This window comes from Esox lucius, chromosome 20 (genome assembly GCF_011004845.1).
Source record: "Esox lucius isolate fEsoLuc1 chromosome 20, fEsoLuc1.pri, whole genome shotgun sequence".
Taxonomy (NCBI): Eukaryota; Metazoa; Chordata; class Actinopteri; order Esociformes; family Esocidae; genus Esox; species Esox lucius.
Window position 1 is genome coordinate 21,921,192 of NC_047588.1, and position 20,594 is coordinate 21,941,785.

Here is a 20,594-nt window from a genome sequence, read left to right on the forward strand (position 1 = left end):
TCTCCTCTGTCTGTGTATTGGTAAACAAATCAGCAAGACAAAGGAATCACAGCAAGTGCTCCGGTAAGTAGAGAAAAGGTATGTATTCAGTGATGAACGAACTTATCCTCATGAACGAAATTTCCTGTGGCAAACAGCAATCAGTGAGCTTAAAATAATCCTACTTAGCTAACTAGTTAATCATGTAATGTAGGGCTACTATATGCAACAATAGCAGTTTTGTCAGTTATGGATATGATCATTATATTGTTATGGGGACAAGTTAAGGGTGTTTGACATACCTTGTTTTTTTTACAGGAGGCAGGCGATAGGGGAGTGTGAGCAAAAAAAGGTATCGATGGTTAACTTTCGTAACTCCGGTTCTATGAGTGGAGCGTTGCCCATAGGTGTCTCCCGACATAACTTTCTTCATGAGAAAAGCAGTCAGTGACAGGTCAGGGCATGAACCCTATGGGCGACGCTCCACTCATAAAACTGGAGTTACGAAAGTAACCATTGTTCTATATCGTGAAGCTTTGCCCATAGGGGCTTCGCTCCTATTGGTTCAGGGCAAAGCGAGCAAGCCCAAGATGTACTCCCTGCCTGTCACCCACCTCACCTAAGAGATAAGTGCCAAACAGGACGGCCCAGGCGTGGAAACCACGACACTGAACCGCTTCCATCCGGCTCACACTAAGCACATACGGTAGCCAACGTGCCTGTGGCCATGTCAGGCAAGTAAAATCGGTCAAACAGCGACGGCGTCCCCCAAGACGCGGCAGCACTAATGTCCTCCACCACCACGCCCCTAAACAGAGCGGCCGAGGCTGCCACCCCACGCGTGGAGTGGGCCCCAAACCCTCTAGGCGTAGGAGTGTCAAGTGACTTGTAGGCAAGATCAATCGCCTCACACAACCAGTGAGACAGACGCTGTTTCGACAACGGCTGGCCCACCTTGGGGCCACCGTGACACACAAAGAGCTGGGGCGCGGTCCGCATCGCGGACCGGACACAAATATTGCAACCTCTCCTCCCTCGCACCCGCATGGGGAGGGGGAGAAAATGCCCACAACACCATCTTCATGCAACGAAAAGAAACCTTGATCACCTTGGGCAGAAAAGCCAGGTTAGGGAGCAACATGGCCCTGCTGCCATCATCATTAATGGTGAGACAGCCAGGCTGCGTCGACTGCGCACAAAGATCACTGACCCTTTTAGCAGAGGTCAGAGCCAACAAAAGCGCCGTTTTAAGGGACAACATCTTCAACGGTATCAACAGGTTCGAACGGCGCGTCACACAGGGCCTCCATTACCAAAGCCAAATCCCACTGAGGCAACGTCCGCCGGGCCACTGGCCATAGACGGCGGGACCCAGCCAGAAACCGTTTAACCAAGGGGTGGCTAAACACAGACACTCCATTGAAACCCTCATGACACGCTAAGATTGCACATGCGTACACCTTGAGCGTCCGCAAACCACAGGGTACCCGGGCAAAAGGGGGCGATCAGTATGAGCGACAACCCCTCTGACCGTACCCGAGACATGACAGAGAGAATGCACTGTAGAGGGGGAAACGCGTACAACAGAACTCTTGGCCACGGCCGGTGAGCCAACGTATCCACGCCCCAACGGGGGCCTGATGAATAAGGAACGGGTAAGAGGGGACCCAACCGGAGACGCTCCTCTCTGTCCTTCTCCTGACGCACCAGGGCCTCAGTGACCGCAGCACCGAACAGCGCGTCCTCCTGAAGCGGAACGTTCAGGAACGGGACCTTCTCCGGCTCCTTCAGGGAGGTCAACGCTAGCCAGAGGTGCCGAACCTGCACCCCCGATGTCGCCATCACCCGACCAGCCGAGAGGGAATTGGCCTGGGTCGACTTCAAAATGACCGCCGAAGCACGCGCCATCTCGCTCACCTCAGCCGGTGTTAGAGAGGTGCGGCCCTCCGTCATCCCGGCCACAACCACAGCCAGGAGGCTCACATTGTTGCAGGCCGCGAGGGACTGCACCGAAAGGGCGTATTGTTTCTCTGCCAGGCTGGGAAATACCCCTGCTCAGTGCCTCCAACCTCCCCTCCACAGTAGTGAAGGCAAGGTGCGACTTCACGGTGCCCCTGGTCATGAATGGCGTGCCCCACGCCTCCTCTGCGTATTTACGCAGATAAGGGACCTCTTGCGCCGGCGTCGGTGCAGGCGGTGGGCCCGGGTCCATCGGGCAGCCTCGAATAAATCATCCCCTTCCTCTGGCGCAGGCACCGGCATGGGGATGCGCAGGTGTCGTGCAGCAGCAGAGATGGCAGCAAAGAATTCCTCTTTTACTGGTAGGGGGTCGACACCCCTGTCCCTGGGGGTGACGATAGCCTCCTCCGAAGAGGAAGAGATGGCACGCCGCCGCACCCGCTCAGCCGAGCGGGGGGGAGCAGTTCCCGAGGTGGGCAGAGCCGACACCGGGCCGGTCTTCTCAGCCGGCACCTCTAACTCCTGAAAGGAGTCCTCCTCGGAGAGGAGAGAGAGGGCGTCAGCGAGAGGGACCTCCTCAGCGAAGATTGCAAGCCGCTCCATCCTCCCCTGTAAGGGGAGGACGGCGCAGGCAGTGCGCACAGGCTCCTCAGTAGCACCCTCACGAGCGTGAAGCGGCCCAAGACACGCATAACACAATGTATGAGCGTCCACTGCCGGGTCCAGCTCGTCACAATGGCAGACTGACAAGGAAGTCAGAGCCGGGGTGCCACCACTGAAGATGGCGCGCCAGCGGCTGAAGACGGTGAAGCCATCCTTAGCTGTAGAAAAATCACCAAAATGCATAAAATAATCTTTCTTGTGAAGAAAGAAGGGAGGCCGATTGGGGTGTGACGACTTCTTTTATAGCCATGGGGCAGATGGCCATGAGAGGTGCGATTTGCATATTTACATTTTCAGTGACTGCCTATTGGCGGAGAGGGTAAACCAATAGGAGTGAAGCCCCTATGGGCAAAGCTTCACGATATAGAACTAGTAACCATCTGCAATGACTCGATTATTACCTGTGTTACTAAGCAATGATTTGTTGAGAGGCATGGTCGATGCTCTGCCTCCGGGGCCGAGTTGGCTGTAGCGAGGAGATCACTGTGATTAACAGCGTTTGAGGTAGTGAGTTATATTCAACGAAGTAAATGGGGTGAAATTTGGAGAAGTGTTTTATCAACTTATTCTATTGCAAGAAATTAATGTGTATTATTTTCGTTTCGTTTTTTAAAATATATTAGATACATTGAATGCCCCTCTCCTTGAACTGCCACCTTAACGTGGTGGAGGGGTTTGAGTACCCGAGTGACCCTAGGAGCTATGTTGTCTGGGGCTATATGCCCCTGGTAGGGTCTCCCAAGGCAAACAGGTCCTAGGCGACGGGTCAGACTAAGAGCGGTTCAAAAACCCCTTAATGAAGAAAGAAATTGTGTGTTCTGTGATGTTGCCCGGCATGGCGCAGCCGGGGCCCCACCCTGGAGCCAGGCCCAGGGTTGGGGCTCGTTCGCGAGCGCCTGGTGGCCGGGCCTTTCCCCATGGGGCCCGGCCAGGCCCAGCCCGAACGAGCGACATGGGGCCGCCCTCCCGTGGGCTCACCACCCACAGGAGGGACCATAAGGGGCCGGTGCAGAGAGGTTCGGGCGGCAGTCGAAGGCGGGGACCTAGACAACCCGATCCCCGGACACGGAAACTAGATCTAGGGACGTGGAATGTCACCTCGCTGGCGGGGAAGGAGCCTGAGATGGTGCGTGAGGTTGAGAGGTTCCGACTAGAGGTAGTCGGGATCACCCCTACGCACGGCTTGGGCTCTGGAACCACACTCCTTGAGAGAGGATGGACTCTTCACCACTCTGGAGTTGCCCATGGTGAGAGGCGGCGGGCTGGTGTGGGTTTGCTTATAGCTCCCCAGCTCTGCCGCCATGTGTTGGAGTTTACCCCGGTGAACGAGAGGGTCGTTTCCCTGCGCCTACGGGTCGGGGATAGGTCTCTCACTGTTGTTTGTGCCTACGGGCCGAACGGCAGTGCAGAGTACCCGACCTTCTTGGAGTCTCTGGGAGGGGTGCTGGAAAGTGCTCCGACTGGGGACTCTATCGTTCTACTGGGGGACTTCAACGCCCACGTGGGCAACGACAGTGACACCTGGAGGGGCGTGATTGGGAGGAACGGCCCCCCTGATCTGAACCCGAGCGGTGTTCAGTTATTGGACTTCTGTGCTAGTCACAGTTTGTCCATAACGAACACCATGTTCAAGCATAAGGGTGTCCATCAGTGCACGTGGCACCAGGACACCCTAGGCCGCAGGTCGATGATCGACTTTGTTGTCGTTTCATCTGACCTGCGGCCACATGTCTTGGACACTCGGGTGAAGAGAGGGGCGGAGCTGTCAACTGATCACCACCTGGTTGTGAGTTGGATCCGATGGCGGGGGAGGAAGCTGGACAGACTCGGCAGGCCCAAGCGTACTGTAAGGGTCTGCTGGGAACGTCTGGCCGAGTCTCCTGTCAGAGAGATCTTTAACTCCCACCTCCGGCAGAGCTTTGACTGGATCCCGAGGGAGGCTGGAGATATTGAGTCCGAGTGGACCATGTTCTCCACCGCCATTGTCGAAGCGGCCGCTCTGAGCTGTGGCCGTAAGGTCTCCGGTGCCTGTCGAGGCGGCAATCCCCGAACCCGGTGGTGGACACCGGAAGTAAGGGATGCTGTCAAGCTGAAGATGGAGTCCTATCAGGCCTGGTTGGCTTGTGGGACTCCAGAGGCAGCTGACGGGTACCGACAGGCCAAGCGGACTGCAGCCCAGGTGGTTGTGGAGGCAAAAACTCGGGCCTGGGAGGAGTTCGGTGAGGCCATGGAGAAGGACTATCAGCTGGCCTCGTAGAGATTCTGGCAAACCATCCGTCGCCTCAGGAGAGGGAAACAGTGCCCTACCAACGCTGTTTACAGTAGAGGTGGGCAGCTGTTGACCTCAACTGGGGATGTCGTCGGGCGGTGGAAGGAGTACTTCGAGGATCTCCTCAATCCCGCCGTCACGTCTTCCATTGAGGAAGCAGAGGATGAGGGCTCAGAGGTGGACTCGTCCATCACCCGGGCTGAAGTCACCGAGGTGGTTAAGAAACTCCTCGGTGGCAAGGCACCGGGGGTGGATGAGATCCGCCCTGAGTACCTCAAGTCTCTGGATGTTGTGGGGCTGTCTTGGCTGACACGCCTGTGCAACATCGCGTGGCAGTTGGGGACAGTGCCTCTGGGATGGCAGACCGGGGTGGTGGTCCCTCTTTTTAAGAAGGGGGACCGGAGGGTGTGTTCCAACTATAGGGGGATCACACTTCTCAGCCTCCCCGGGAAAGTCTATGCCAGGGTTCTGGAGAGGAGAATACGGCCGATAGTAGAACCTCGGATTCAGGAGGAACAGTGTGGTTTTCGTCCAGGCCGTGGAACACTGGACCAGCTCTATACCCTCTACAGGGTGATGGAGGGTTCATGGGAGTTTGCCCAACCAGTCCACATGTGTTTTGTGGATTTGGAGAAGGCATTCGACTGTGTCCCTCGCGGCATCCTGTGGAGAGTGCTTCGGGAATATGGGGTCCTGGGTCCTTTGCTAAGGGCTGTCAGGTCCCTGTACGACCGAAGCAGGAGCTTGGTCCGCATTGCCGGCAGTAAGTCAGACTTGTTCCCTGTGCATGTTGGACTCCGGCAGGGCTTCCCTTTGTCACCGATTCTGTTCGTAATTTTTATGGACAGAATTTCTAGGCGCAGCCAGGGGCCGGAGGGTGTCAGGTTTGGGGACCACACGATTTCGTCTCTGCTCTTTGCGGATGATGTTGTCGTGTTGGCCCCTTCAAGCCAGGACCTTCAGCATGCACTTGGACGGTTTGCAGCCGAGTGTGAAGCGGTGGGGATGAAAATCAGTACCTCCAAATCCGAGGCCATGGTCCTTAGTCGGAAAAGGGTGGCTTGCCCACTTCAGGTTGGTGGAGAGTGCCTGCCTCAAGTGGAGGAGTTTAAGTATCTAGGGGTCCTGTTCACGAGTGAGGGAAGGATGGAACGGGAGATTGACAGACGGATCGGTGCAGCTTCTGCAGTAATGCGGTCGATGTATCGGTCTGTCGTGGTGAAGAAAGAGCTGAGCCGCAAGGCGAAGCTCTCGATTTACTGGTCAATCTACGTTCCTACTCTCACCTATGGTCATGAGCTTTGGGTCATGACCGAAAGGACAAGATCCCGGATACAGGCGGCCGAAATGAGCTTTCTCCGCAGGGTGGCTGGGCGATCCCTTAGAGATAGGGTGAGAAGCTCGGTCACCCGGGAGGAGCTCAGAGTAGAGCCGCTGCTCCTCCACATCGAGAGGGGTCAGCTGAGGTGGCTTGGGCATCTGTTTCGGATGCCTCCGGAACGCCTTCCTGGGAAGGTGTTCCGGTCCCGTCCCACCGGGAAGAGACCCCGGGGAAGACCTAGGACACGCTGGAGGGACTATGTCTCCCGGCTGGCCTGGGAACGTCTCGGTGTCCCCCCGGAAGAGCTGGAGGAAGTGTCTGGGGAGAGGGAAGTCTGGGCATGTCTGCTTAGACTGCTGCCCCCGCGACCCGGCCCCGGATAAGCGGAAGATGATGCTATGCTATGCTATGCTATACATTGAATGCCCTCGATACTCCGGTGGCGCCACACCACTTTTTAAAGTCCTGGGGCAAATGCCAGCTCGCCACACATTTGCCAACGGCTCTGGTGTGCAGGGTGAGAGAGTTGATCAGGTTCACAAATTAAAGATCCCCATGGTATTTACAAAAAAATGCGGCATTTGATGGCTGATTTATTTTTATTGTAGTATTTTTTTGTCATCAAGCTGGTGAATATTTACATCTCTGGATATTATCTAATTTGACGTTTTCACGATTAATAGCCGAGCCAGTAGGCTGCTGTTACATTTAAGAAATTCTTAGATCTACTGTACACGCAAAGACAACCTCTGGAAGTTATATATGGAGTGCGATCCATTCGATCTTTCATACACACAGCTGACCTCGCTACGTTCTAAATGGAAATACGATATCTCGATCTATGGCTGAAATCAGCAAGAAGCGTGTTATCTGTGGATGAATTCATATGAATGTCCCTGATTATAATAACTACGAATGGGTTCAGTTACACGACTCGTTGAATTGGTTATACTAATTCTTCTTCGTTCTTAAGGAAGATTCCCGTTCTCCCTGATGAACAGACGCATTTTGGGGGAATGCGTTTATATGGTATTGGGAGTGTGTCATGTATTAGTGGTTGTGTTTTGCGCTATTGCGGGGAGTATTTGCATAGGGGTGTTTAATTGTATTTGTGGTAAAAATCTGCTCTGCTCATTTTAGAATAGGCAGAAGTAGTCAACAAGGAGATACAACTTCTCCATTGCTATTTCTATTGTCAACGGAACTCCCGGCCCAGGCAATCTATTAATCGCAAGAAATTAGTTTCAATTCTACTGGTCACTACATTTCATTATATATGGATTATATATAATTGCATTTTAACAATGTATCCCAAGAGAATCTACTGCTTCTGAAAACTCCAATGGATGACTGAATCTTTACCCTTGGAATACCAATAATTTCCTTTTTGATATATATCTGGGAATATATATATATATATATATATATATATATATATATATATATATATATATATTCCCTTAGAGAAGAATATGACTAAGAACTAGTAATAGTTAGGTGTATATGCTTTGTGAGTATGTATATACAGTACCACTTTGGAAACACCTACTTGTTCAAGGCTCCTATTGCCCACATTGTAGAATAATAATAAGGACAACAAAACAATGAAATAGCAATCAATCAAATGTATTTTATAAAGCCCTATTTACATCAGCAGTTGCAATAGCACACATGGAGTCATGTAGTAACCAGAAAAGTGTTACAGAAATTCTGTTTGTCAACATAGCCATCCTTTGCCTTGACGACAGATTCACACACTATCGGCATTCTCTCACCCAGCTTCATGAGGTAGTCACTGGGAATGCTTTTCCAATAGTCTTCAAGACGTGCACATGTTGACTGCTTTACCTTGACTCTGTGGTCAAACCCAACCTAAAGCATCTCAGTTGGTTTGAGGTCAGGTGATTGTGGTGGCCAGGCCATCTGATGCAGCACTCCATCAGTCTCCTTCTTGGTGTAATAGCCTTTACACAGCCTGTAGGTGTGTTTTGGGTAATTGTCATGTTGAAAAAAAAAATGATAGTCCCACTTGGTGCAAATCAAATGGGATGGCTTATTGCTGCACAATGCCCCGGCAGCCATGCTAGTTGAGTGTGTCTTCAATTCTAAATAAATCACAGTGTCACCATTAAAGCACCCTCACACTTCCCCCTCCATGCTTCACAGTGGGAACAAAACTTGTGGAAATTATTTCGTCACCCACTCACAAAGATACAGCAGGTGGAACAAAAAATCTAAAATGTGGACTCATCAGACCAAAGAATACATTTTCACAGGTTTAATGTCCATATCTCATGTTTCTTGGCCCAAGCAAGTCTCACCTATTTATTGATGCCCTTCAGCAGTGGTTTGTTTGCAGCAATTCAACCATAAAGGCCTGATTCACACAGTCTCCTCTGAAAAGTTTATGTAAAGATTTGTTTTTTTACTTGAATTCAGTGAAGCATTTGTTTGGGCTGCAATCTGATGTGCCCTTGCTGATTTCTAAGGCCGGTAACCTAAATTAACTAATATCTGGGTCTTGATTTCCTGTGGCGGTTCTCATGAGAGCTTTATGGTTTTTGTGACTGCACTTGAAGAAACTTTCAAAGTTCTTGAAAAGTTCTGGATTGACTGACTTTCATGTATTTAAGTAATGAGAGACAATTTTTTTTCTTTGCTTATTTGAGTTGTTCCTGCCATAATATGGACTACTACAGTACAAACATAATGAAGGTCTTCTGTATAGCAACGCAATAGAACTGATTAAATCAAACGCATTACTGTAGGAAAAGAAAATTCTGTTCATTGAAATGCTGTCCAGGAGACTAATGAAACTGGTTGAGAGAATGCACAGAGTTTGTAAAGCTGTCATTAAGGCAAAGGGTGGCTTCTTTTGAAGAATGTACTGAAATGTATTTAACACTTTTGTTTTGTTGATTCCATGTTTTCATGTCTTGACTATTATTCTACAATGTGAAAAATAGTAAAACTATTAAATACTGTTGAATGAGTAGGTGTGTCCAAACCTTTGTCTTGTACTTTATACACTGATGAGCCAAAACATATTGATTTTGAGTGTGACCAATAAGGTACATTTTTACCTATTCCGTCCAGAGTGTGGAGTTCCAGAAACCTTCAGTTATGTCCAGGTGGTCTCTGGCTAAGGTAAGGTCGTTTTAGTTTTTTTTAGACAGCAGAGGCGTCTTCCCATGAAGGCCATTTTGATTTTGTGTTGTAGTTGAAGCATGCAGAGTAACCTGAGATGAAGCGTGAGAGGTCTGCAAATCTCCAGATGTTTTGTTTGGGTTGGCATTTACCTGATTAAGTATTTTTGCCAGACCACATAAGCGGAGCCGGCCAAGAAGAGGGAATGTCAATCAGTCAGTGAGTGAGTGAGCAAGCAAGCAAGCGTGACTCCCCTCTGTTAAATAGCGTAGTGGTTAGTGTCACAGGCTTCCATGCAGGGGCCAGGTGTTCGAGCCTCGACATGGCCCAAAACACGGCTGTAAATTCTTTCAGGATAGACAAAAACTTTGCTGGCTACAACCTTAATGTGGCTACATTACAGTAAATAAAACAGTGTATGGTTATATGGCGCCTATTTAACACAATGCTTAATGGTGTCTAGTCAAATATTCAAACTTGGATGTCGAGAAGCTATGCCGACACTGCACACGTAAACAAAGTATCCATCTACATTATAGTAAGCCTAAAATAAAACATTTTATGGTTATATTGCGGATATTACTGATGGATTTTGTAAGTAATCCTATATCACAACCCCTTGCACAGTAAAAAAAACTTGCAAGCCCTGTGTTCTTTGTGGGAATATCCCCCTTCAGTATTTTGACACAGGTTCGATTCCCCTCTCAGACGTTCCAGTTTTTGTCTCTCAGAAAAGTGTAACCACTCAGTACTTTTCAGCCATCCCACAACAATATATACCCACTCAGTAATACCATGAATCCCATATATTTAAGAGAACAATTGTGTTACGTGCAGGGCTTGACATTGGCACCCAATATAGAATTTGGCTGTGGCGTGTAACAGTCACTCTTACTAGCCACTTTGGCGGGTGGCATTCTATATATTTATACACAGGGTTTTTCCTGGATTCAAAGCTCAAAGGCGACAGCCTTCCCAAAATCTTGCACCGCCTCTGTGTGTTGGCATGGTAAAACATGATTTTGCGGTCAAATATAAAATACCAGTGAAACACTGCAGCTAAAATTACGGTCGGAGGAAACTTTCCATATTGAGTGTTGCCAGGTGGGGTGTGTTTCCTAAACAATTGGGCAATTTTTAATGGGCCCGGGCGGGTAGATTTCTTTCTGGAGTCTGTGGAAAAATACAGTTTATGGTCAATTAAAACTGTCAACTTCTTTTACACCCAAGCATGTCAAAATATTCCATTTAAATGTAATAACCTCAAACTACCTCTAATCCGCAGATTTCTTTTTAAAAACAGTAATTGTATTATGTGACCCTTTTATACTGTTATTGTTTTCTAAAGAAACAAACCACCCATGGAGTGATTGGAGTCATTGTTTTTGTTATAGATAGCCTGTATAGCTATTAGCTAGCCATCTACAGTAATCTTTGTACAAGAGTACACTTTAGTTCCATTAATAAACATCCTGTTGTGCACGTTCACATGTCCATATTCTTAAATCAATGTTAGGAAAAAGTAGGTGTTACATCATTTGTGTGCAATAGTAAGACTCATTAGTAAGGTATTCTATGGTTTATATGATAAATGATTGATATGATTTGAGGTCTTTCTGTTCTGCGCACCCAAATGTCAGCAGGCCCACCCAACAACATATTTCTGACTATGCCTACTGTAGTTCAAAGTAGCTATTAGACTGAGATGATACCTTTGCTACATTTCGGAATAATTTTCCCATAGAAATTGAATGTTAGTGCCTTTATTCCATGCATAAATCAAAACAGATCTGTAGACAACTTGATCTACAAATAGTTATCAGGCAGTACTAGTGTTGTGCTGAAATAAGTTTTAATTTTTTTTTAATAATTTTTTGTGTAACTATGGAATTCTTCTTGTGTTCATGTTTGTTTGCAAATGTGAGAAAATTAATTAAGAAATATTTATGCATTTATTATAATTATAGTGAATAAAATGTGTGCAAAAACATATTTTGAGTTGCATGCTCATGCGTATATCAAGGTAAACAAAAGTTGTATACTGTGTTTACAAATCATACTGAAAATTATTTGGTAGTGGTTCATAAATGTGAATATGTTATAAATCCAAACACGGGCAATTGTCAATCAGCACATTGTTTCTCCTGATCTATTTTTCCTTTGCTTTCTTCTCCTATCCTCTATGCACTTTTCTTGCAGCCACTCTACAAATATCTGCTTGTTCAGTGTCAGTTGAACTTGCACTGTCCCACTTTGAGTTTGACAGGTCAATGTTTACTGAAGATTTAATTGGTTTAACTAAAACAAAATATGGAGATTTAAGCAAATTAACTTGTATGGTTCTTGTAAAGCCTGTAAATGCTCTGTTCATATTGGAGTTCTACAGTTTCATCTGTTACGGTTTCAGTTTAGATGAAGCAAATTATTTTTAAACATTTCCTTTCAGTTCTGCTCTTAAAGACTCACTAGAAATCCAGTCAATCATAACAATGTCCAAGCATTGTGTGGTGCTATAACCTCTAGTCTACACCCTACATTAGTCCTTATTCCCTTAGATACCTTTGCATAAACCAATGACAGGTTGAGTCAGTGTTTGGAACTGGGAACTAAGAGGTGGGGCACTCTGACAGCATGGCTATGTCACTCTATTTTCTTCTTTAGATCATCTGACATGTAACACAAAGTGACAGGCAAAGCTGACTCGGAAATCAAAGCCCTACTTTAGCTTTCGCATTCTTTGAAAGGAAACTATTTGAGTGGCTTAGAAAAACTTCAAAGCCGTGAAAAGAGGGGGGCTTTTTTAATTTCAGATAAGACCCCAGAGCTGAATGTGAACTACTGGAATTGTAAAAGTTCACATCTTAATCGACGTGACCAGGCTGAATTGAGAAGTGAAGAACTCATCTCCATAGCTCCATTTTTTTCAATCAGAATAATCGAAGTATGATGCAAAGCTCTCTGCAGTATAGAAAGAAAGAAGGGAAGCAGTGTGGTCTCTGTTGAGCTTCTACTGTGGCCAGACTTAAAGAGAATGAACAGGATGTTAAACACATTGAAAAAGTATGACAAGCTTTTGTTAATCCAATCCAATTATTGTTATTCCATATAGTTGAAAAGTATTAGTTTGTACAACCTACACTTTTCGATTTGAGGAAACTATTAAATGTATTATATTTAATTTTGATAGAAATGTTGTTATCTGCAGAGCGCAAGTCTAAATATTTCAGTTTGATTGAATGCATGATTCTTAGGTTTTAGCACAGGAATGCACATGCCCAATCTAACAGTGCTGTTTTGATGAGATTAACGTGATATTCATTACTACGGAAGCAAACTACTGTAAAGTTGCATCCAGCCAGACTGTCTAACTTTACATCAGTAAGTAAAACCTCTTATCCAAACTGTTCTCTGAAAACATAATGGCATACACCTAGCTACATTGCAATTATTAATACTTTTAACTTTCTACTTTGGTGGCTAGCTAAAACTGATAACGTTTCTGCCTTTGTTGACAGGGTAATCAGACAACGAGCATGATTACACTCAAGGCCTTTTCACACTGCATTGTTCTAAGCCCTGGGCTATCTTAGCCCCAGGCTAAGACTGGCCCTGGGTTATCTTAGCCTGTGTTCACACAATAGTTTGTTAACCCTAAGCTAAGGATTCACACTTGTATTCCTAAACCCGGGGCTAATGGACAAATATGACACAATACCATTTTATATTCTATGATAAGCTCCAAATGTTACGTTCTCTCCGGCCTGTGAATAATGTTACCGTCGCCTACATCACTAACAAATTATCAATGTTACGCCACCGCAATATAATTAACTTGACTTGACATCGGTTGATCAAGAGGCCCACCCTGTCAGTATTTGCTTGGACAACTTTGTTAAAACTATGCAAAGAAAGAGAGAAACGTTAGTCAACCTTTATTATTTCAACTTATTTGCAAGATTTACGTCCAAAGAAAGCTGCAATAACTACCTCGCTAAGATTTGGCATGTATAATGAAAGAACAAAAGTTTGCAGAGGGAAAGGGCCGAAACAGACGCAGTTACTAGTAACTGTGCGCGTCATGAGCATATGTAAATTAAGTGAAAGGGCAGGTTTTGTGATTGGACAATAAACGTTCTATGGATTTATTCTTGACCCGGTTTCACACTGATTATTTTGGCACCGTCGGTGCTAACCCTGCTCCGGAGCAGGGCCAGTTAGCCCTAGGCTAAGGGTGGTGCAAGCCCAATTCAAAATATGCTAGTGTGAACATTTAGGGTTAAAGTGTTCCAACAACCCCAATAATGTTGTTTTACGTAATACTTTTATTTTAAATTTATGCTTTGGAATTTGTCACGTCTCTGTCGTGGCCGAATCCAACATTCTCATTCATTCTTTCATGACGAGCAGTGTATGTATCTTTATTTATTTTGTTTCTTCAATTTAGGTGTTTAGAATCATCTAGATATATCTAAAGTGTGTTCAATGTTTTAAGAATATGGTTTATGCTATGTATGATCATGGCAGGAAAGTAATAGAGATGAAAAAACAGGCACAAACCAACAGGTAAATCATTGATATCTGCCCCACCAAGACAGATTGTTGATCAGTAATCATGTAAATCAATCAGTCATTGATTAGGATCTCTGATAAAAGGACAGAAGCTGAATTTAGGATTGTACTGTATGTGTTTACTTTATGCAGAAGAGAGGCTGTCATTACAATATCACTGGTCAGACAGGTAGCCAGAGCGTGGGAGATAGAGAGGCCACAAACCAACAGGTAAGATAGTGAGAGGTTTTATTTCAAGGTGGTCTATAGGAGCAGATTGGAAAACTTAAAGCTGAACTAACATGCCTCACTGAGATGTTACCAACATCTTTGTAGTATTAGTAATTTTAAAAGATGCACTCCAGTTACATTATCATCTATCTGAAATGACTTTCCAGCTGAAAAGTCCCACCATGCAAAAAATTCACAAACAGTAAAATTTACCAGTGCTATTTAGGACTATTGCATTTTCAGAAATCGATACTTTCTTAAAGTCAACCTGGAACTTTCACACTGAACCCCCACAAGGACTCGCTACAGAAAGACAAAAAAATGTCTACTTGCTACACCCTTTCCAGAAATAATGAGTACAATGAATTCCCCAGGAAGCTCACTAGTAAGTAACAGGCTTGTAACAGGTTTGTCATAGTGATTCGGGGCTACAAGGCCAAAAATGATGTGGAGCTGGTGAAGAACTACGACACAATACGCTCTAGGATGTCCCTCAAAGTCCATATTCTTGATGCACATCTTGATAAATTCAATAACAGAGGAGCATACTTGGAGCAAGGCAAGCGCTTCCACCAGGATATACTAGACATTGAACGACGCCACCATGGTAGTATAACGAGAACATGATGGGAGACTACATTTCTGGGGCTGAAAGTGATTTACAGTATTATTGTATTTGGATTCATATGTAGGATTTTTCAGACTTTATGTGAACGGAAAGACACAAATTTGCCCGTCTTCTCATTGGAGATAAAAATATCACTGTCCTGATCACAAAGCAAAGTTTATGGGGAATAAAAACATTTTAAATACTACTTAGGTATAAGCAATTATGAAATTAATCCCCTTTAGTGAACAAAATACCATCCCCTCTGTGAAGCATGGTGGTGGCTCACTGATGTTTTGGGTGTGTGAGCTCTAAAGGCATGGCAAATCTTGTGAGAATTGATGCCAAGATGAATGCAGAAAATACTGGCAGAAAATACTGGCAAACAATTTGCATTCTTCTGCATGACGTGGCAATATTTGCCCGCTCTTTGCAAAAGTGCTCCAAATCTGTCGGATTGCGAGGAAATTTCCTTTGCACAGCCCTCTTCAGATCACCCAACAGATGTTCAATTGGATTCAAGTCTGGACTTTGGCTGGGCCATTCCAAAACATTAATCTTCTTCTGGTGAAGCCATGCTTTTGTGGATTTGGATGTGTGCTTTGGGTCGTTGTCAGGCTGAAAGGTAAACTTCCTCTACATCTTTAGCTTTCTAATGGACACCTGAAGGTTTTGTGCCAAAATTGCCTGGTATATGGAACTGTTCATAATTCCCTCCACCCTGACTTAGGTCCCGGTTCCAGATGAAGAAAAACAGCCCCAAACCACCATGCTTCACTGTGGGTATGGTGTTCTTTGGGTGATGTGCAGTTTGTTTTTGCGCCAAACATACCTTTTGGAATTCCCCCTTGAGGATTTCAGTTGGTTTTTCAATTGAATTGTTCACATTATAGGTCACATTAAAAATGCAACATGATCTATCTTTGTCTCATTCTTTTACAACACAACAACCTGGCATTTTAACAGGGGTGTGTAGACTTATTTATATCCACTTTATAAATTAAATTCTGCAGGCCACTTATGTCAGTGCTAGATTATGTTGAACTATATTCTATGCATGTATTAGCATCAGTGTTAAAACCTCTAGAGCGGTCTATGCTACAGTTTTGCATTGTATTACTCATCAGTTGGGTGGCAGTAGAAGACACTGGTTGGTGTTTGTGTATAAGGCTGTTCTGCAGAAACTCTTGTGCTATCTTACCTCAGAAATAGATTGGAAAACCAGCAGTTATCAGACACACTCCCGAGACTGGCTGGTTCTTGATATACTGCAGACTTATTTAGAGTTAAAAATTGCTTTAGAGGTAAAATTGCTTTATAGTACCATGCCCCACACACATGGAATGCCTTGCAGATTAACCTTAACTTAGAAGTCTTGGTGCATATAAGGGAATTCAGATGTTTGATTGATGACCTTTTCACCGTCAGCTGTGATTGCTTTTCTTAATGTGTTTGTGCTTCATATCCTTGTGTTTTTGCATGTGTTTATTCACTTATTGTATTACAGTATTGATGTAATACAGAGCTCAACAATAAAAGAGCCCTGGTCCTCAGATTTCCCGGTGTGAATAAATGTCATTAAAAATATAATTACACAAACAACAGAGATTTTCAACACAGGGTTTGCCAGCTATTTTATTCATACTGTTAAGGGGCCACAAAACAGATTATTGCAAGTTAATTTTATATACAGTGAATATGCTAAATCTAGCCAAGTACATGTTTATGACATATACATTTTTCTAATTGCTGTTTATTAACCCAGAAAAAGTATTTCTTAAACCGTTCAAGCTAAATAGATTAAACCAAATTTGACTGACCTGTTTAGATTATCCAAACTTGAAATATTTTGTTTTAATCAATGATGACTATCATTTTGCCTAATTTGTATAATTAGCATTAATTACATTAAAACTGTATATCTCGAACTGTTACAGCAACATGGACAAATCCAGCATTGTTAAATATGTTTAGACAATACCAAATAACAATTCAAAAACTTATCAAACTGAACTCATTGCTGTTACTTCAATAATTTAACCTTGCTCACTAGGAAAGGGAGCATCATGACCCTTCCAAAAGTTGGATTGGCTTGACGGGCACATCTTACGTAACATACGATCAAGCTGCTCCCACAACAGCTAAATATTGTTGGGATCCAGTGACTCTGCTGGCCACTCCATTATAGACAGAATGTTCTCTAAATCATTCTTGCATTGTTTGACGTTGTGCTTTGGGTCATTGTCCTGTTGTAGGACATTATCTCCAATCAAGCGCATTGCACAGGGTATGGCATGGCGTTGCAAAATGGAGTGACAGCCTTCCTTCATCAAGATCCTTTTTACCCTGTACAAGTCTCCCACTTTACCACCACTAAAGCACCCCCAGACCATCATTATTATTGCCTCCACCATGCTTGATAGATGGCATCATGCGATCATCCAGCGTCTTTTCATTTGGTCTGTGTCACACAAATGTTCTGAACACCTCAAACTTAGATGTGTCTGTCTATAACACTTTTTTTCCAGTCTTCCTCTGTCCAGTGTCTGTGTTCTTTTGCCCATCTTAATCTTTTATTTTTATTGGCCAGTCTGAGATATGGCTTTTTCTTTGCAACTTTGCCTAGAAAGCTAGCATCCCAGAGTTGCCTTTTCATTGTTGATGCTGAGACTGGTGTTTTGCAGGTACTATTTCATGAAGTTGTCATCTGAGGACGTTTGAGGCGTCTGTTTCTCTAACTAGTCACTCTAATGTATTTGTCCTCTTGCTCCCACGCCTATTTGGCCTCCCATGCTTTTTATTCTGGTTAGAGACATTTTGCTCTGAGAAATGAAGGGCTATTCCATGCAAGAAGCTGAAGATCTCATACAATGCTGAGTACAACTCCCTTCACAGAACAGGTATAGACTGATGGGTTTCAGAAGAAGCAATTATGGCCATTTGGAGCCTGTCATAATTGCTGATGCTCCAGATGCTCAACTAGTCTAAAGAAGAGCAGTTTTATTGCTTCTTTAATCATCATAACAGTTTCTAGCTTTTGCAACAAAATTGTTAAAGGGTTGTCTAATGATCAATCAGCATTTGAAATTATAATCTTGGATTACCAAACACAACGTGCCTTTGGAACACAGCACTGGTGGTTGCTGATAATTGGCCTATTTACACCTATTGTGATATTCCATAAAATATTAATTCCAGCTACAATAGTAATTTACAATATTAACCATGTTTACACTATATTTTTTTATCAATTTGATGTCCTTTTATTGACACAAAATTGCTTATCTTTCAAAAACAAGGACCCCAAACTTTTGAGAGATGTGGGGCAAAAAAGTATTTAGTCAGCCACCAATTGTGCAAGTTCTCCCACTTAAAAAGATGAGAGAGGCCTGTAATTTTCATCATAGGTACACTTCAACTATGAGAGACAAAATGAGAAGAAAAAAATCACATTGTAGGATTTCTTATGAATTTATTGGTAAATTATGGTGGAAAATAAGTATTTGGTCAATAACAAAAGTTCATCTAAATCCTTTGTTATATACCCTTTGTTGGAAGGCCTCTCTCATCTTTTTAAGTCTTCACAAGGTCTTCAAACACTGTTGCTGGTATTTTGGCCCATTCCTCCATGCAGATCTCCTCTAGAGCAGTGATGTTTTTTGGCTGTCGCTGGGCAACACGGACTTTCAACTCCCTCCAAAGATTTTCTGCAAGTGGTGACCATGTTCCGGGACATCATCTGAGACATACCACTTGATTTACACATACAGTGCCCTTCACAAAAAATATGCATGCCAAACCAGTTATAATTTTAAACTAAACGCATGTAAGTCTATTTAACATTTTCGGACAATGTAGTGCCACTATTGATTCAAATGATAACATGTAAGTCACTGAATTCAGTGATTCCAAGCTCTATGTCTGAAACTACTTTCAGTTATATTAAAAGCAAAAGCTGGTGATTACCCTATGAATTATAGACCTATAAGCTTAATCCTTTTTTTATATTTAAATAATGAAAAACTTAAGTAACAGAATAGAATAAAGTGCCAGACTTACTAAATAGTGATCTACACCAGGTACATTCATCAGTAATGGTTGTGTAGGCCACAAACGTCTTTGTTGGTCTTGAGTGGACTTTTCTCTTCGAAACACTGGATGTCTTTATCTTTCCAGTGGAAATAATACATTTTATAAAACAATTAGATAAAATATCCAAATCTAGAAATGATCTTGAGTTTCCTTTAGAAAGAGGAACAAGATAGGGATGTCCTCATTCCCCTCTTTTGTTTGCATTAACAAATGAATCGCTTTCAGAAACAAGAAACCAGGAAAGCCTAGTTCAGCTGGCCCGCAATAGAAAATGTCCCTAACTCGAGTTTCAAACTCGGGTAAACCACGTTTAAGGCTATGTCATTAACCACTACACCACAGAGCTGTACACAGCTGGATGTCAGTATAGCCTCTTGTCTCTATCCTGAACAAATCCTTTTTTGCCACTGGCCGTTTTAATAGTTAATTGGCCATTCGTGAATTACATTGATACAGTTAAACTGACTAATGTTTCTTACTGTGTTTACCTCCCCCACAAATAGCGGCTATGTATTGCGCTTGCCACTGGCCGTTTTAACAGCGTATTAGCCAGTAATAAGCTTTACCGGTATCTACTAACTTACTGGAATAGTCATAAAAATTGAGCAATTGCTAGAGAGTCTGCCAAAGCTATTTCATTTCATGGCATAAGAACGTATTTTTTTCTTTCATGGCTAAACAAGAAACTTTTTCCTTTCATTGGTGAATGACATTTATACAATAACTAGCAATAAGGCGACGATAACTAAGTTTTTCATCAAGTGAAAAGACGAGAGAACCATGGAATCTACCAGAAATAATTAAGAAATGTTGTTGCTTTCAATAGATTCAAACTTTGGTCTTTCAATAACCACTACGCAATGGCATTACACATTTCAGCAGTAGCTAGACTCCATTGAGGATTGTGTTAAACTGACTAACATTTCTAATTAAGTTTACCTCCACCACAAATAGTGTCTATGAACTGTATTGCTTTTGCCACTAGCCATTTTAACAGCTTATTAGCCAGTAATATGCTAACTAGTATCTACTAACTACCAAGGAATAAGCAAAAACACCTGTCCACAGAAGCAATCAATCAATCAGATTCCAAACTCTCCACCATGGCCATGACCAAAGAGATGTCCTAGGATGTCAGTCACAAGATTGTAGACCTATACAAGGCTGGAATGGGCTACAAGACCATCGTCAAGCAGCTTGGTGAGAAGGTGACAACAGTTGGTGCGATAATTTGCAAATGGAAGAAACACAAAAGAACTGTCAATCTCAATCGGTCTGGGGCTACATGCAAAATCTCAACTCGTGGAGTTACAATGATCCTGAGAACGGTGAGGAATCAGCCCAGAACTACACGGGAGGATCTTGTCAATGATCTCAAGGCAGTTGGGACCATAGTCACCAAGAAAACAATTGGTAACACACTAAGCCGTGAAGGACTGAAATCCTGCACTGCCCGCATGGTCCCCCCTGCTCAAGACAGCACATGTACAGGCCCATCTGAAATTTGCCAATGAACATCTGAATGATTCAGAGGATAAATGGGTGAAAGTGTTATGGTCAGAAGAGACCAAAATCAAGCTCATTGGCATCAACTCAACTCACCATGTTTGGAGGAGGAGGGATGCTGCCTATGACCCCAAGAACACCATCCCCACCGTCAAACATGGAGGTGAAAACATTATGCTTTGGGGGTGTTTTTCTGCTAAGGGGAAAGGACAACTTCACTGCATCAAAGGGACAATGGACGGGGCCCGGTACTGTCAAATCTTGGGTGAGAA